The sequence below is a fragment of the Micromys minutus genome (genome assembly GCF_963924665.1).
Source record: "Micromys minutus genome assembly, chromosome: 9".
In the NCBI taxonomy this organism is placed as follows: Eukaryota; Metazoa; Chordata; class Mammalia; order Rodentia; family Muridae; genus Micromys; species Micromys minutus.
In genome coordinates, this window is record NC_137978.1 from 24,478,506 (window position 1) to 24,494,993 (window position 16,488).

General features: G+C 44.4%; 1 protein-coding gene across 1 annotated transcript in view; it reads left to right on the forward strand.

The window, feature by feature from the left end:
* Positions 1-16,488, forward strand: part of FYB2 (FYN binding protein 2) — a gene marked incomplete at both ends in the record, with an annotated part of 138,816 nt that overhangs the window by 637 nt on the left and 121,691 nt on the right.

Sequence of the window (16,488 nt, forward strand, 5' to 3'; positions counted from 1 at the left end):
CTTCCTACTTCTCACACATGTTTCTGTATGTTAATGACTTGTTGGGTAGCTATTAAGATACTAGAATTGATAAATGTGTACAGGGTCCTTTTGCAATAAAACTGGTTATAACTTGAAAATAAAAAAGAATTCTGCACTAAACCTATCTGGTCCTGGGCTCTTTTTTTGTCAGAAGACTTTTGATATCTGCTTCTACTTCTTTAGGGGTTGTGGCACTGTTTACATAGTTTATCTGATCCTGTTTTAACTTTGTTACCTGTTATCTGTCTAGAAAATTGTCCATTTCATCCAGATTTTTCAGGTTTGTTGAGTATAGACTTTTGTAGTAGGATCTAATGTTTTCTTGTATTTCCTCAGTTTCTATTGTTACGTCTCCATTTTCATTTCTGATTTTACTAATTTGAATACTATCTATGTACCCTCTTGTTACTCTGACTAGGGGTTTATCTATCTTGTTGATTTTTCTTCAAAGAACTAACTCCTGGCTTTGTTGATCCTTTGTATAGTTCTTTTTGTTTCTACTTGGTTGATTTCAGCCCTAAGTTTAATTATTTCCTGCCATCTACTGCTCTTGGATGCATTTTGCTTCTCTTTGTTCTCGAGGTTTTAGGTGAACTGTCAAGCTGCTAGTGTGTGCTCTCTCTCCAGTTTCTTATTGAAGGAACTTAGATTTTTGAGTTTTCCTCTTAGCACTGCTTTCATTGTGTCCCATAAATTTGGGTATGTTGTGCCTTCATTTTCATTAAATTCTAAAAAGTCTTTAATTTCTTTCTTTATTTCTTCCTTGAGGAAGTTATCATTGAGTAGAGCATCATTCAGCTTCCATGTGTATGTGGGCTTTTTGTTGTTTTTGTTGTTATTGAAAACCAGTCTTAGTCTATGGTGATCTGATAGGATGCATGAGAGTATTTCAATCTTCTTGTATCTGTTGAGGCCTGTTTTGTGAATGATTATATGGTCAGTTTTGGAGAAGGTACCATGAGGTGCTGAAAAGAAGGTATATTCTTTTGTTTTTGGGTGAAATATTCTATAGATACCTGTTAAACCATTTGGTTCGTAACTTCTGTTAGTTTCACTGTGTCTCTGTTTAGTTTCTATTTTCACGATTTGCCCATTGATGAGAATGGGGTGTTGAAGTCTGTAACTATTATTGTATGAGGTGCAATGTGTGCTTTGAGCTTTAATAAGTTTTCTTTTATGAATGTAGGTACCCTTGCATTTGGAGCATAGATATTCAGAATTGAAATTTCATCTTGGTAGAGTTAAAAAGTGTCCTTCCTTATCTTTTTTGATAACTTTGGTTGAAAATCAATTTTATTCGATATTAGAATGGCTACTCCAGCTTGTTTCTTAGGACCATTTGCTTGGAAAATTGTTTTTTAGCCTTTTATTCTAAGGTAGTGTCTTTGTCACTGAGGCATGTTTCCTGTATGCAGCAAAGTGCTGGGTCCTCCTTACGTATCCAGTCTGTTAGTCTGTGTGTTTTCATTGGGGAATTGAATCTATTGATGTTGAGAAATATTAGAGCCCAGTGATTGTTGTTTCCTGTTTTCTTTTGTTGTTGTTGTTGTTAGAGGTGGAATTATGTTTTTGTGGCTGTCTTCTTTTGGGTTAGCTGAAATAAAATTACTTTCTTGCTTTTTCTAGGGTGTAGTTTCCCTTTTTGTGTTGGAGTTTTCCATCTATCATCCTTTTTAGGGCTGGATTTATGAAAAAATATTGTGTAAATTTGGTTTTGTCATGGAATATCTTGGTTTCTCCATCTATGTTAATTGAGAATTTTGCTGGATACAGTAGCCTGGGCTGGCATTTGTGTTCTCTTAGGATCTGAATGACATCTACTCAGGATCTTCTAGCTTTCATAGTTTCTGTTGAGAAATCTGGTGTGATTCTGATAGGCCTACCTTTGCATGTTATTTGACCTTTTTCCTCACTGCTTTTAATATTATTTCTTTGTTTTATGCATTTCCTATTTTGACTATTATGTGACATGAGAAATTTCTTTTCTGGCCCAAACTATTTGGAGTTTTGTAGGCTTCTTGTATGTTTATGGGCATATCTTTCTTTAGGTTAGGGAAGTTTTCTTCAATAATTTTGTTGAAGATATTTACTGGTCCTTTAAGCTGGGGATCTCCTGGATGATTTGCGTTAAGACCTTTTTGCATTTTTCATTCTTTGACTGTTGTGTCAATGTTTTCTATGGTATCTTCTTTCCCTGAGATTCTCTCTTCCATCTCTTGTATTCTGTTGGTGATGCTTGCATCTATGACTCCTGCCCTCTTTCCTAGGTTTTCTATCTCCAGGGTTGTCTTCCTTTGTGATTTCTTTATTGTTTCTATTTCCATTTTTAGATCCTAGATGGTTTTGTTCAATTCATTCACCTGTTTGCTCCTGTTTTCCTGACATTCTTTAAGGGTTTCGACGTGTTTACCTGTGTTGTTTTGTATTTCCTTAAGGGAGTTATTTATAACCTTCTTAAAGTCCTATAACTCATCATGAGTTGTGATTTTAAATCAGAATTTTGCTTTTCCAGTGTGTTGGGGTATCCAGGACTTGCAGTGTTCTGGTGATGCCATGTGGCCTTGATTTCTGTTGCTTAGGTTTTTGGTCTTGCCTCTTGACATCTGCTTATCTCTGGTGTTAGCTGGTCTTGCTGCTTTTGACAGTGGATTGACTCTCCTGTAAGCCTGTGTGTCAGCACTAGTGGGGGACAAGTTCTCCCCCAGCAGTGTCTGGGTAGCAATAGCTGTGGCATAGGGTCAGCACAGGAAACAGACAGAAACTTGAAGACTTCTGTCCCAGACTGTTCCTCTGTCCCTGTGTCCTGAGGGCTCTGGTTTGGATTCACAGAGCAGAAATGGTGGCCTACCTGTGCTGTCAGGTATTTCAACACTTCTGGGGGACCAGCTCTCTCCCAGCAGGGTCTGGGTATAGAGAGCTGTAGCACAGAGTTAGCTCTGGACACAGGCAAAAACAGGAAGAATCCTGTTCTAGACTGCTCCTCGGTTCCAGTGTCCCGAGTACTCTGGGCAGGTTCCTCTTGGGACAGGAATCTGAGCAGGGGTGGTGGTCTCTCTTGTGCTCTCAGATATGTCAGTGCTTCTGTGAGACCAGCTCTCTCCCAGTGGGGTCTGGATCCAGAGTCGAGAATTCTTCATGTTGTCAACACAGTGGCCAAGCCTGGGGAAAATGTAGATAATACAAGGCATGAGTATATTATTGCTACAAAAGGTGGCTTGGCAGTTAAGAGTATTGGCTGCTCTTCCAGTGGACAGGAGTTCCAGTCCCAGAACCCATATGGTAGCTTACAACTATCTGTAACTCCAGTTCCAGTGGACTCTGGCTTCTGAGGACATTATGTACATGTGATACAGAGACATACATAAAGACAAAAATACACATAAGATAAAAATAAGTAAATCTTTACAAAGGCATGAATACCAAAATGTCGTCTGCATTCACCTTAATGAGCAGTGGATGATAATGATTCAGTGTGTTTAAGGCACTCAGAAAGGTGCCTGGCACTTAGTGTGCTCTGCCTGAATATTAGTAATAGCCAATTACCAATAGTAATTATAGCATGCTGTTAACGGCATTGTGAAATTCCTTGCTGCAAATGCTTTTAATTTACTGACTACAGTTCTGACTCAATCCCAGCACTCACTGTATTATGTAAAATATGCAATTGTGTTTGAGGAACTGAGTTAACCAGAAAATACAAAGATGGATCCTTTTTCCCTCTCTTCCCCTCGTCACATCTTTTTGTTGAATTACTCAACCTGAGTGTCTTCCTTGCTTCTTACTAGAAGTGATATTAGAACCCAAAGAAGAATTACTCATTTTTATAAGAAGAATTGCACTGGGACTCATTTGGAGGGGGACATATGACCTAGCTCTGGCTGGTAAGAAGCCGCAGGAATTTTGCTAGGTATTTTTTTTTAAGATTTATTTATTTAAAATTTTATTTATATCAGTACACTGTGGCTGTCTCCAGACACAACAGAAGGAAACATCGGATCCCATTATAAATGGTTGTGAGCCACCATGTGGTTGCTAAGAATTGAACTCAGGACCTCTGGAAGAGCAGTCACTGCTCTTAACTGCTGAGCCGTCTCTCCGGCCCGCTGGTTACTTCTTAAGAAGATCGCTTTGATGAAACAGACGAGGGGGCAATCTGTGTCTGCTCTCATGCTTCTGGACACTGTTGGATGGAACCTGACATGTGGCAGTGCCCCTCACATACTCTATGACACGGATAGTTCGCTAATCCCAGATAAGAAGAAACAGAACAGTGTAGCCCCGCAAGCCTGTACACTTAAATAAATGTCTGACCCTTCACATGCTTTGAAAGTTGTGATAGTTTGTATATATGCTCAGCCCAGGGAGTGGCACTCTTAGGAGGTGTGGCCCTGTGGGAGCAGATGTGTCACTGTGAATGTGGGCTTTAAGACCTTCATCCTAGCTGCCTAAAAGCCAGTATTCTGCTAGCAGCCTTCAGATGAAGATTAAAAAACAAAGATTCAGCCTGATCACCTCCTAGATTGAGTCCTAATAATGGCTTTGCTTCCGCAGTTTATGCCACAGACACGAGCTCTCCACAACTCAGTGCAGGAGGTCCCTGCACTGGTGTTGGGGCATGATTAGGAGGCAGCCAGTGTTAACAAAAGACCCAAACTTATGCATTATTTTTACCCAGACTGTACAGCTCACAGATCTCCTTTGTGTATTTTTACTCAATTTATTCATAAACTAGAGATGTCATTCATACCTTGCACTTTGCTGAACAATCTCAAATATAATACTTCAGCATCACAAGTCCTACAAAGTAAAAATTATTATTTTATCTTAAGGAGAAGGAAACAGTCTCCTGAGTTACACTCCTACTGTCCCTTGCACTCAAGGACAAGGGTGAGGTTTGAATGAGAACCATGTCCTAGAGCAAAACTCCTACTCGGTCCATGGGCAGTCCGAGGCTCCTATAAGGAAGTCTTGTTGAGCCTCTGCCCTGGACTCTCACAGACAAGCCAGACCCTATTGCTGTCCTCCTGTGAGTATTTCTGCTGTCATTGGCTCTGGATGCAAATGAGCTGTCTTTCTAGTTCACAAGACTGCTGATCCAGAAAGAGCTTTGTCTCGGACACTGTGCTCAAGGAGCCTTATTGGCAGCCCGACCTGATTAATGGCAGGATCCTGCACCTTGAACCCGCATCTTCCAGCAAGCTAGGGTGAGGCTTTGTGGTTTCTGGGAAGTGGTAGAGATGGGAGGCCTATGGAACAAAGGCAAAGGAATTGTGGTTGGAGGGCAGACCACCATGGTACTCTTAAAGCATGATTGCTGAACCCGTTCATTTTCCTCCCTGACATGCCCTCTCCCTCAATCTCGGAGGCTAAAGGCTTAATAAACTAGCTTCTTTCATCTCCTGTCTTTGGGATATCTCAGTTGCCCATCCCAGCCACAGTTGTCAGAAGGGAGCCCTCAGTCGCCCCATATGGAAAGGAAGTGACCGTAGCTTTTGCTGGCCATGTAAGTAGATCCCCAGAGACGCCTCCAGCTAATGCTGTCTAGAGCAGGGATCAGACTGTACGGCTGAGCCTGACAAATCAGAGCTTTATGAGCAAAATAGTTGGGTCTCGTCTTAAATTATGATGTTGTGGCTTGGTTAGATATGCCATAATAAATAATGGGAGGAGTGGCCATCTTGAAATTTCTGCAGTCTGTTCTGCATGGCAAGGTTATGAGACTGACAGCCCTCCCCAGACACATGGCGAGACATTACACTGACAGCTAGCCCCGTGTTTCTATAACAATCTCTTGAACACATGAAGAAATCGAGGCTCAGAAAGAATAGAGTCTGCTTCGCCAGTGGACTGGCCTAGATTTCAATTCAGTTTGATTAAAATCATCACTTCCTAGCTCTATTGTCTATGCTATGGGCAGTGTGGTAGATTCGATCCTTTCTCAGCTCCCCGTGAACCTGTGTCTAGTCTGATCCTATAGAGTCCTTAAGTGCCAAGCAATCACACTGGTTCGTTTCCTTCTCAGTGGTAGGTGTTTGGAAAGAAACACATCTGGTATCAGTGCCAGAGGGATCCGGACAGTGGGATGTCACTGGCTGAGTCAGTTAGATAACTCTCCCTCTGTCTCTGCCTCTGCCTCCTTAGACTTCACTGAGCCTCAGTTTCCTCATCTGTACCTGGGGCATAACAATACTTACTTCTTAGAGGCATTGTAGAGATTGGGGGGAATGAATTCTTAGGAAAATGGCAACATAGTACACAGCCCATAATAAGTCTCGAGTAAACTGGGTATCCTTTTCATGGTGGGTTTAGCCTGAGGAGTTTTCTTCACACACACACACATCTCCTGATGACAAGAGAGAGAGAGAGAGAGAGAGAGAGAGAGAGAGAGAGAGAGAGACTCTGAGGGTCACAGTGGAGCAGCTGCATCCCAACCCCCAAAAGATTCCGTTCCTTTGGCTTCCACTGTGCTAGCCCCTCCATAGGAGAGCAGGCTCTAACAGCTGCTAAGCTTTGCTCACACATTCCCCCTTCACGACTGACTGAACCCTGACACAGGAAAGAAACATTCCGTTGAATCATGTAAATCCCCACTCATCTCCAAATTGGGTGCCGGAGTGCCTCAGGGAAGTGATTTTACAACCTCACTGACTCCAGCCAAGGTAGGCTTCAATTGCTCTTGCAAGATAATTCAGCATCACCCTCTGCCTGGCAACAGAACTGAGCAGGGGCTCCCTCCCTCCTGCCAGAGAGATGCCCCCTTAGGCTCAAGGGGAACAGTGTCTTCCCCCAGCAAGCAGAAAGACCGGACTTAAGCTGCCTTCTGTAGCCTCCGAAGACAGTGCAGGTAGAATCCTCTCCTGAACAAAGGCTCTCAGACAAGCATGGGAGGGGTAGGAACCAGTAGACTGGACTAAGAGGTCAAGATTGCCTGAGATCCCCCCTCACCCCCCAGGATTTCAGAGGTGGGGTTATGCTATGATGGACTGAGTCATCCCCCTGCCTTCGAGCAAGAAAACACTTTCCAGCCTGCAGTGCCCCTGGGGAGAGCCGTTAGTTATCTGTTCTTGTATGGCTGCCTATTTAAAAAATTTATTTTCAAATCTGGGCCTCACAATAGATATTCGAGCCACAGCCAACAGAGCCGCAAGAAACACATAGCCCTGGCCTCTGCTTTGGCTAACACAGCCCTGTCTTCCAGAGCCACCCTGGCTGCCTACTCAGAGGCGGCTTGGGTTCCCAGGATTGCTACGAAAAATCCCTTTTCTCTCACGGTGTTAGAAGCCCAAGTCCCAGGGCAGATATTAGCAAACAGGTCAGGAGTCCTCGAACAAGTGCTGCCATTACACTGTGTCAATTCGTCGGCACGAGGACTTAATAACCAACCACCCGACCTTGATTTCATACCAACATCTCTTATGGCAGATCTTACTGCCCATGTTCCATATTTGCAGAAACAAGTTCAGTCATCAGGAGATTAGTCCAAGGGCACACACGGCTATGTGGAGGAACTGGAACTTTTTGGTTCAGCCATCAGGAATTGTCACTGAAGTTTCTAGGAAAGCCCTCCCCAGCGGAGTTTACTGACGGACTGCCAGCCGTATTAAGGTATCCTTTCCGGGTTCCTTTTGTAGCTCACCTCATGCAGATCCTGAGCCTGGTGGTCCTCTCTTGTTACCAGGTGCTGTGCTGTGTGTGCTGTGTGTGCTGTGTGCTGTGTGTGCTGTGTGTGCTGTGTGCTGTGTGTGCTGTGTGTGCTGTGTGCTGTGTGTGCTGTGCTGTGCTGTGTGTGTTGTGTGTGCTGTGTGTGCTGTGTGTGCTGTGTGTGCTGTGCTGTGCTGTGTGTGCTGTGTGTGCTGTGCTGTGCTGTGTGTGCTGTGTGTGCTGTTCTGTGTGTGCTGTGTGTGCTGTGTGTGCTGTGTGCTGTGTGCTGTGTATGCTGTGCTGTGCTGTGTGTGTTGTGTGTGCTGTGTGTGCTGTGTGTGCTGTGTGTGCTGTGTGTGCTGTGTGTGCTGTGCTGTGCTGTGTGTGCTGTGTGTGCTGTGTGTGCTGTGTGCTGTGTGCTGTGTATGCTGTGCTGTGCTGTGTGTGTTGTGTGTGCTGTGTGTGCTGTGTGTGCTGTGTGTGCTGTGTGTGCTGTGTGTGCTGTGTGTGCTGTGCTGTGCTGTGTGTGCTGTGTGTGCTGTGCTGTGTGTGCTGTGCTGTGTGTGCTGTGCTGTGTGTGCTGTGCTGTGTGTGCTGTGCTGTGTGTGCTGTGCTGTGTGTGATGTTCTGCACTGTGATGTGCTGTGTGTGCTGTGTGTGCTGTGTGTGCTGTGTGTGCTGTGTGTGCTGTGTGTGCTGTGTGTGCTGTGTGTGCTGTGCTGTGTGTGCTGTGTGTGCTGTGCTGTTCTGCACTGTGCTGTGCTGTGTGTGCTGTGCTGTGCTGTGCTGTGCTGTGTGTGCTGTGTGTGCTGTGTGTGTTGTGTGTGCTGTGCTGCGCTGAGCTGAGCTATGGGGCTAACTTTTCTCTTTCCCAGCCTTTGCTTTACACACCCCACTGACACTTCCGGTGTGTTTTGGGATGAATAGTTTCACTAAATTCAAACTCCTACTCCTTGGGTCCTTGCCATATTTCCCTTCCTGTCTGGGTCCTGGTATCTAGACTGGACTGAGCAGACTTTGCAGAGAACTGAGCTATGGGGAGACGTCTAGGGAACGCCGGTCAAGCAAACTGAGCACATATGTTTCCAATTATGCCGCCATCTTTATGAAAAGAATAAAGCTGTGGGTTTGCTCCTTGTCCACTGTGAAGTCCAAATGCATGGCCTACGTGGATCTGTTCCTTCACCAGAGAGAACTCTGTATCCTAACACAGCCCCTGAGCCATCATGAGTAGCAGGTAGCGCCTCTGTCCTGCTAGAGGCTAGGCAACCTTATGATATTGCCACTATCATATAAGTTCTACCCAAAGATGGGCAGCTAGTCAATCTATACGCTGAGGACCCAGGAGAACTCAGTTACTGGTTGCAGAGGGGAGGCTGGCTGTTCAGAAAGTGGCTATTAGGCAGGATGGAGACCCTCAATGACCTGATGTTGGATGCAAACAAAATCAGGCAAAGCAAAAGGCTGAGTAACTGAGGCTCTGAGAAGGACCAAAGGCATCGAAGGAAGCTGATCATGGCCAGCAAAGAGGCAGAGATGTGCCAGTGATAAGCTTCTGGTGAGTTATGCCGACGACTGTGGGCGCTGGGTGCAGATCCAGAAAGCATGGAAGCTGATACCTCTGGAATCCCTGCATGCAGATCCTGGATGGCAGGTCTGGCTACATGTGATACTATTTTAGGACTCCCAGGAGCACCTTCTGTCCCTTATGTCAAGATCATCTGCACCGCCATCCCCTCCAGTGTGCCTCTTCCTGGTGCTACCTGCATAAAACCCTTCATTATAACCAAGGGAATGCTGCCAATGCTCCGGGCTCCATACAGGTGAATGTGTGTAAGGCAGTTGGGTTAGTCGTATCTTATAGACTCTAAACTGAGTTGATGCTATGCGTTTTCTGGGCATTGTCAAAGCAGGGGGACCTGTTTATGTCTTGCTAATGATCAGTTGGAGAGGCTATGAAGCCAGGCTTCACCTTCACTTCCCATGTGTGCCTTTTCTGCCTGTCTTTTCATTGTTTTAACTTACAAGGTTTCACACTTAACACACTGCTCATGAGCTAGAATTTCCTTCTCAAACAAGACAATAGATAAGCATGTACAAAGAAGTAATATAAAAGTTGGAAAATAATTTGTGGAAAATAATTCACCCACAAGGTTCAAAAGGGAGAATGGATAAGAACTGAACCTCCCAGGGAAGTGTGGACAGGAAGTGAGAAAACCAGAGAGATGAGGCCAAACTAGGAAGAACTGGTACCCTTACCACCAGAGGGGGTCCTATCACACCCCAAAGCCAAGGCATGAGGAAGACAAAGACACAGAGACTGCCATGACCAACAGCACAGTAGGAGGAGGCAGGAGAGATGCTGTGACTATTTACCTCACCTTGGAACCTCACAGTGAAGCTTCCCAACTAGAACCAGCCAGACAGCATCCTCCAGGCCCTGCTTCTCCGTAACTCAGCCTTCCTGAACACAGAGAAAGGCGAAGGAAGGTAGAAAGGTAGGGGAGGAAGTTGAAAATATGCTGCTGAGATGAATGTGATGTCTGAGGATTGAACATGGTCAGACACGACGCGAAACCTCACAGCAAACCTGTGTCAGGGCCTTCTCGTTCAACTAGCCCCCTTCCTTCATTCCGGACCTCTGCCTTGACACCCTTGGCCTCTGGACATTTGCAACACGTCTGTCAACTATGCCTAATGCTTCTGTGCTCTGAGTTCCTCAGATTCGAGCTTGTTTAGTCTCTCTGGGCTTCTGTGACAGAAAACCATAGACAAGATGGCTTAAATAAAAACAAAACCATTCTAGAGACCGAGAAATCTACAGTCAAGACACGCCTGTGTCTGAGCAAAAACCAGGTTCTAGATCACAGTCAGCTGGCTTCTCACTGCTGTCATTTAGGACGGGAGGTAGACAGGAGTTGGATCCAGGATGGCCCTATTCTCCTGACCTTACCAAAGCTTGTCCTTCCAGACACAAGCACACTGAGGATTAGACCCAGTATAAGGATTTGAGGTGGGCACTAACAGTGAGATTGATCTAGCAGCTCATCTTTCTCTGCCCATACTATCTGCTCATCACAGGGCCAAGGGCAGCCGCTCGGCCGGCCCATGCGGCTGGGTGAGAGATCTCTGCATGGCCTCATGTCTCTGTCTGGACCTTTCTTCATCATTCATGAGAAAAAGTACTTCTCAGTTCAGCTAAGCATCCAAATTCTCATACCTCTAACTAACAGCAGGCCTTCTTTAGAGCTGAGGGATTTAGGAACAGAACCCCATGCCCAGGTGGGACCACTGTCTATTTGGGACTGCAACGCAAATTCTTAGGCCCCCTAAGCCACAGACTCGGAATCTGTGAAAACGCAGAGGTCTGATATATTTGTAACTATCTTTAGGAAAATGCAAGACCTTCTCCAGGAAGAAAGTTGGTGTTTGTTGAGCTGTGATGGCTACACACACACACACACACACACACACACACACACACACACACACAGACACACTTAGTGGATCTCAGACATATGCTCAATCTGTGAGAGCTGTTGTGCACAGCCTAAAAATCATCTGCCCAGAGTCTCAGTTTAACTGCCTCAGAAGGACAAGGTTCAAGTGACTTTTGCAGTACTCTCCTTACTGCGTGGCTTTGCAGCAGACCCTGTGTCGGGCTTAGGGCCTTCCCGGTAGAACTGACATCTTGTCCTTGATTCTGGACCCCTAATTTGACCCCTAGAATCCTGGAAGTTTGTTACATGTCTTCACCCCCCCCACACACACACACACCCAGGCTTCAAGTCTCTAAGTTCCTCAGAGGCTGTTTACACTGCTGTGGACAGAGGAGGCCACAGACTGGGTTTTGTCTCCAGTGTCCGATTACGTCATGCCCCCACCTAGCAAGGGCATAGCTTGTCCGAGTGACTTGGAAGAAGAGAGGGGAACTTTGAAGACAGTGGCTCCTTGCGTTATAGCAAGCACTCTCCTAAGCATCTGATTTGGGTTTTGAAGGCAGATTTACACAGAAGAACAGTCTTGGTGCAGTTGCCTCCAATTTTCTGTCATCTGAATCATAGCCAAGGAATAAATTGAATCTTTTTCTAACATAGAATATATTACTCTTGAAATAGTAGGAAATGTTGATAATTGCCTTTTATTGGACTCACAAATAATTTATAAGTTGGTCCGATTTAAAAAAAAAAAAAAAAAAAAAAGTATTATAGTTTTATTTCTTTGGTTTCTTCCTTGAGGCAAGTATCAGCCTCTAAAAATAGAACCCGTGTAGAGATGGGCCTAGCGCTCCCCCTGGTGGTCACTATTTAGGATTGCAGGCTCCGTAAATGGACCTGAGGCTGTAAGCTACATTTGAATAATTCCTTTTCCCCTAAGTACACAGAAAGATTTGATTTATTCTTCCCAGCCATGTCTGCGTTGTGGAGTACTTCTCCTTATAAAGTTCATCTGCTTTGAGCGTAAGGAAATGATCTATTCCTCCTATACATTATCAGGCTGAACGTCTCTGAGAGAGTAAGAGCTTCCCTGGTTCTATCAAATGTCGGGGAAGCTGGGAGTTTCTTCTTTGCTATAGAGGATACAGAGGAGTGAAATGCAAGTTGGCTGCCAGAGGATCACGGAGACAAGATATTGAAGGGATGACTCCGTGCTTGTGGGAGGACTGCTGTGGAGAGATGGAGAAAGAGAGAACACTACGGGACCGGAAGCTTAGCGTGGCCGGGGGCAGGATCCCGGGACGCCTTCCCCTGTGGTATCTGCCTTTTTCTAGAGAGATTGATTCCTTGCCTTTCTTGCAGGTAACTAGGTAGGTAACTGACCCACGTGGCAGCTGCAGACAGTGGGCAGAGGCACGAGCTGCAGCACTTCCTGGCCCAACCCTTAAACACCTGCTGATGGCTCCCTCTGTTTCTGTGTCCACACAAATGGCAACGGAATACTCCAAAACATCACAGGGGGAAAGTGGACCCATCTCTTGTTTGGAAAATATTTCTTTTTCATTTTTGAGATTATGATATCGTTTATATCTTCCTCTCTGTATCTTTCTTCCCTCCAAACCCTCCCATATACCCGTCCTTGCTCCTTCAAATTCACAGTATCTTTTTGAAAAATTAATTGTCATACAAACACACACAGGTATGCATACATATGCATATGTATATGTTTATGTGAACGTACATATTCATATAAATGCATAGATACATTCTATAAATGTTACTTTTATATATGTTTTCAGGGCTGACCATTTGGAATTACATAACCAATCAGTGTGTTCTTCCCTGGGGAAGACTGTTTCTTCCTCTCTCAGCATTGTGGAGTTGCTGTGGCTCTTTCTTTAAGGTTCTCCCATCTTTCTCCTGTCTACTTTGACATGTCCATTGTGTCAAATTACGTATCATTACGTGTCTAAGCTCATGCTTAGGCAGTTGTGTTGGTGAGACTTCATGGGTGTGGTTTCTGATATTGCTGGGAGACACAATATCACAGCAAACGCCCCGTTCCCCTGGCTCTTAGACCTTTGGGCCCCCTCTTCCTCAATGATCTCTGAGCCTTGGGGGTGGGAGTTATATCATAGACGTATCCTCTGGGACTAGGTTCCACAACAGCATGGTCTGACAGGTTGTGGTTTTTTGAATTGTTCTCCATTTATCTCGAAGAGACATTTCCTCGGTGAGAGATGAATGTGAAGATAAGGACCAATATGTGTAATGTAGTTAAATTGTGCTAGTTGAGTAAAGTAGCAGTTATGGCCTTTCCTCCAAGACCCATGACTTCACTAGCGCTGGGTGGTTGCAGAGGTTTCTAGTACTAGGCAAAATTTCCTTCTTGTTGGGTAGATCTTAAGTCCAATTAGAGTGTCACTGGTTACTACCTAGGTATACATATCACTCCTGCACTCTTAGGGATAGGACCGTTGTTCTTGTGGCTCTTAAGTGTCATCGCTGGGTGAGACCGTTGGTTTGACTCCTTTTGTAGAAGCTTGCATGGCAGCTTCCAGTATCATGAAAGATAGTCAGGGAGAACTCTCTGAGCTCAGGACTCTTTTAGCACTACCTCGTCTGAAATGCATGGTGGGTTTAGCCATGGGGACTTACCTTCCACCTCTGGGGGTGCAACTAAGGGTAATATCAATAGCCTGTAATGTTCTGAAAGTTTCTCAAACAACTCTGACCGGCACCCCAGAAGAGGGCTTCTCAGGCCTGGTGCTAGGATTTTGTTACATGGTCTCTGACTCCAGGAAGAATTGTCAGCAGAGCAAGAAATCTTCTTTTAAACTGTATAGGTATATTTGCACATGGACTTACTTGTATTGCAGGGACTCTTTGATAGATAGCTAATAGCCTGGTGACTTTTTCTGACATCCTCATAGCTGTTTTACTCTTTATCTTCTATATTTATCTTCCTCCCCTTCCGTAATTAGAGTCCCCATTTTCCCATAAGATTACTTGTACCCTGATAGCTTCCCCCAACTCAACAATGGTCCCTTTCTTCTTTACTAATTTCTACAGTTACTCCAGGAGAATGAGTTCCTCTCTTTCTGAACATTGACCTGGAAGAGCCACCTGGTTCTCAGAAACTGACCTATGGGAGAGCATACTCAAAAGTGTGGTAAGTCTCCAACGGAGACAAGAGCTCTGAGTGGCATTGGAGGAGTCAGATATCCCCACCATCAAAGTGAGTCAAGCCATTCCAGCCCTTGTTTTCTCCACCGAAACTTTCAATGGTGTAGGAAATTCAATGAAACAATGTATGAAAAACATGTATAATGTATTCAAGTTCAGGAAATGTGAGTGTATGTTCTATTGTGTCTTGTGTTGACCATAAAGAATTCTGAAATCATGTTTTGGTTTTAATACAGGGTTTCGGTTGCAAGAAAAGGGATTTCTTGTTTCAATAAGTAAACAAAACAGCTTCTCAAAGCCAGGCAGGCCCAGTGTAGATTAAGCCTTGGGACAGTTTAATCCACTCAAAGTGTCTTCCTAAATTGACTCCCTAAAAGCTGTTACATAGTCTTAACCTGTTTTAAGAGCAGGAGAAACCTTGCCCAGGTGACTTGAATCCAGAGATTCCTCCAATTAGGCTGGCTTAGATGATCCGCTTACTTCTGAACCAATTAGGACTCAAATCAGAAGCCAGGGGCAGAATCGAGTTCTCAAGAAGAATGAGATTACACATTTTTAGAAAGAAGAATTTTTAAAAGATGCTTTTTTAATAGAAGAAACGATAATGTCTTAGTTACTCTTCTATTGGTGACCAAAGCGACTCTTACAAAAGAAAGCATTTACTTGGGAGCTTGCTTCAGTTTCAGAGGTTAGTCCATTGCTATAGTGGCAGAAATCATGGCAACACGCAAGCAGACATGGTGCAAAAGAATCAAATGAGAGTTCTTTGTCCTGATCCATAGGCAAAGAGAGGGAAGGAGAGAGAGAGAGAGAGAGAGAGAGAGAGAGAGAGAGAGAGAGAGAGAGAGAGAGACTTTTGAACTCTCAAAGCCCACTCCAGTGACACACTTCCCCCAAGAAGGCCACACTTCTTAATCCTTCTAATCCTTTAAAATACTGTCACTCCCTGGTGACTAATGAGCCTTTGGGTCCATTATGCAAACCACCTCAGATAAGTAAAAGAAAGGATACTAGAAACAGCTTGGGAGGGCAAGTTGTGGTTTCTTCCAGAAATCTTTTAGTTAACTGGATGGTGTGGTTTACAATGTCCTAACCTCTGACAGTGAGTTTTCAAAAATACCCTCAGGTATTGACTTCTTGAAATATGCTCAGATATTGACTCCCTATCTTGTTTGACAGTGTTGGGCTTTTGAAAAAATTTTTCATAAGAGTAGATTGCTCTTATATTCTGCTTACCTTCCCTCTTGATTTGTGTGTCCTTTGATTTTAGAAGGTATGTGGTGCTTGGTAGACATGAAGGACTGGTGTGCTCTTCCAGGCAAGGATAATCACATGGTACTCAATCACTAGGTAACCAGACCAAATTTTAAGGAGATTCTTTAGATACTCCCAAGAGTATCCTAAATAATTGCACCTGTGAGCAGTCACCTAGAGAGGTGACCTTCATATGCTTCCCAACTGTCTTTGAGACATAGCTCAGATTTTATTTCCTTAGTTTCAACCCCAACGTCAGACTACACTATGCATCTGACTGGGTTCCTGACTCATGTAAGGCTTTCCAAAAGACATTCTAACTCCAAACAAAGGTTTGTCCTCTTGGATAGCATAACTCAGGATAGGAATACGATTGTCTGTGGAGAGGTAGAATGATACTTTGGAATCTGGTATTCAGGATCAATGACAAAAATGTGAATATTCTCAAGAAAGTGTAGACTTTGTTGTTGTTGTTGTTGTTGTTGTTGTTGGATGGGTAATACAGTCATGCCCTGCACTCCTCTCCCACAGCCAGCATGCTCTGAAAACCACCCACTTCCTTTTACCCCCTGCAGGAGAATTTTTCCAACCTAGATGCTTTGAACTCTGAGTACCATTCAAAATCCTACTCAAACACAGACATAAACACACACACACACACACACACACACACACACCAGAAAGCTGTGGCCCAGTCTTCCTCTTTTCTCCATTTCCCCTGGACTCTTCCAAACTGTTTTTCTTTGTGTTCATATGAGCTCCTCTTGAACCTTCTCTCCTGCTTTTCAATCTTGTGTGGGACTATTGTCCCTTTCAATGCTTCCTCAGATGTGCCTGCACTCCAGTCAGACATGCTCAGAACAGTTCTTCATCCCTGCCCAGATCCCTTCAGTCCAGCAGAATGCCTGGTCAGTCACTCCAGGCTCTTTTATCAGATGAGCCTGTCTCT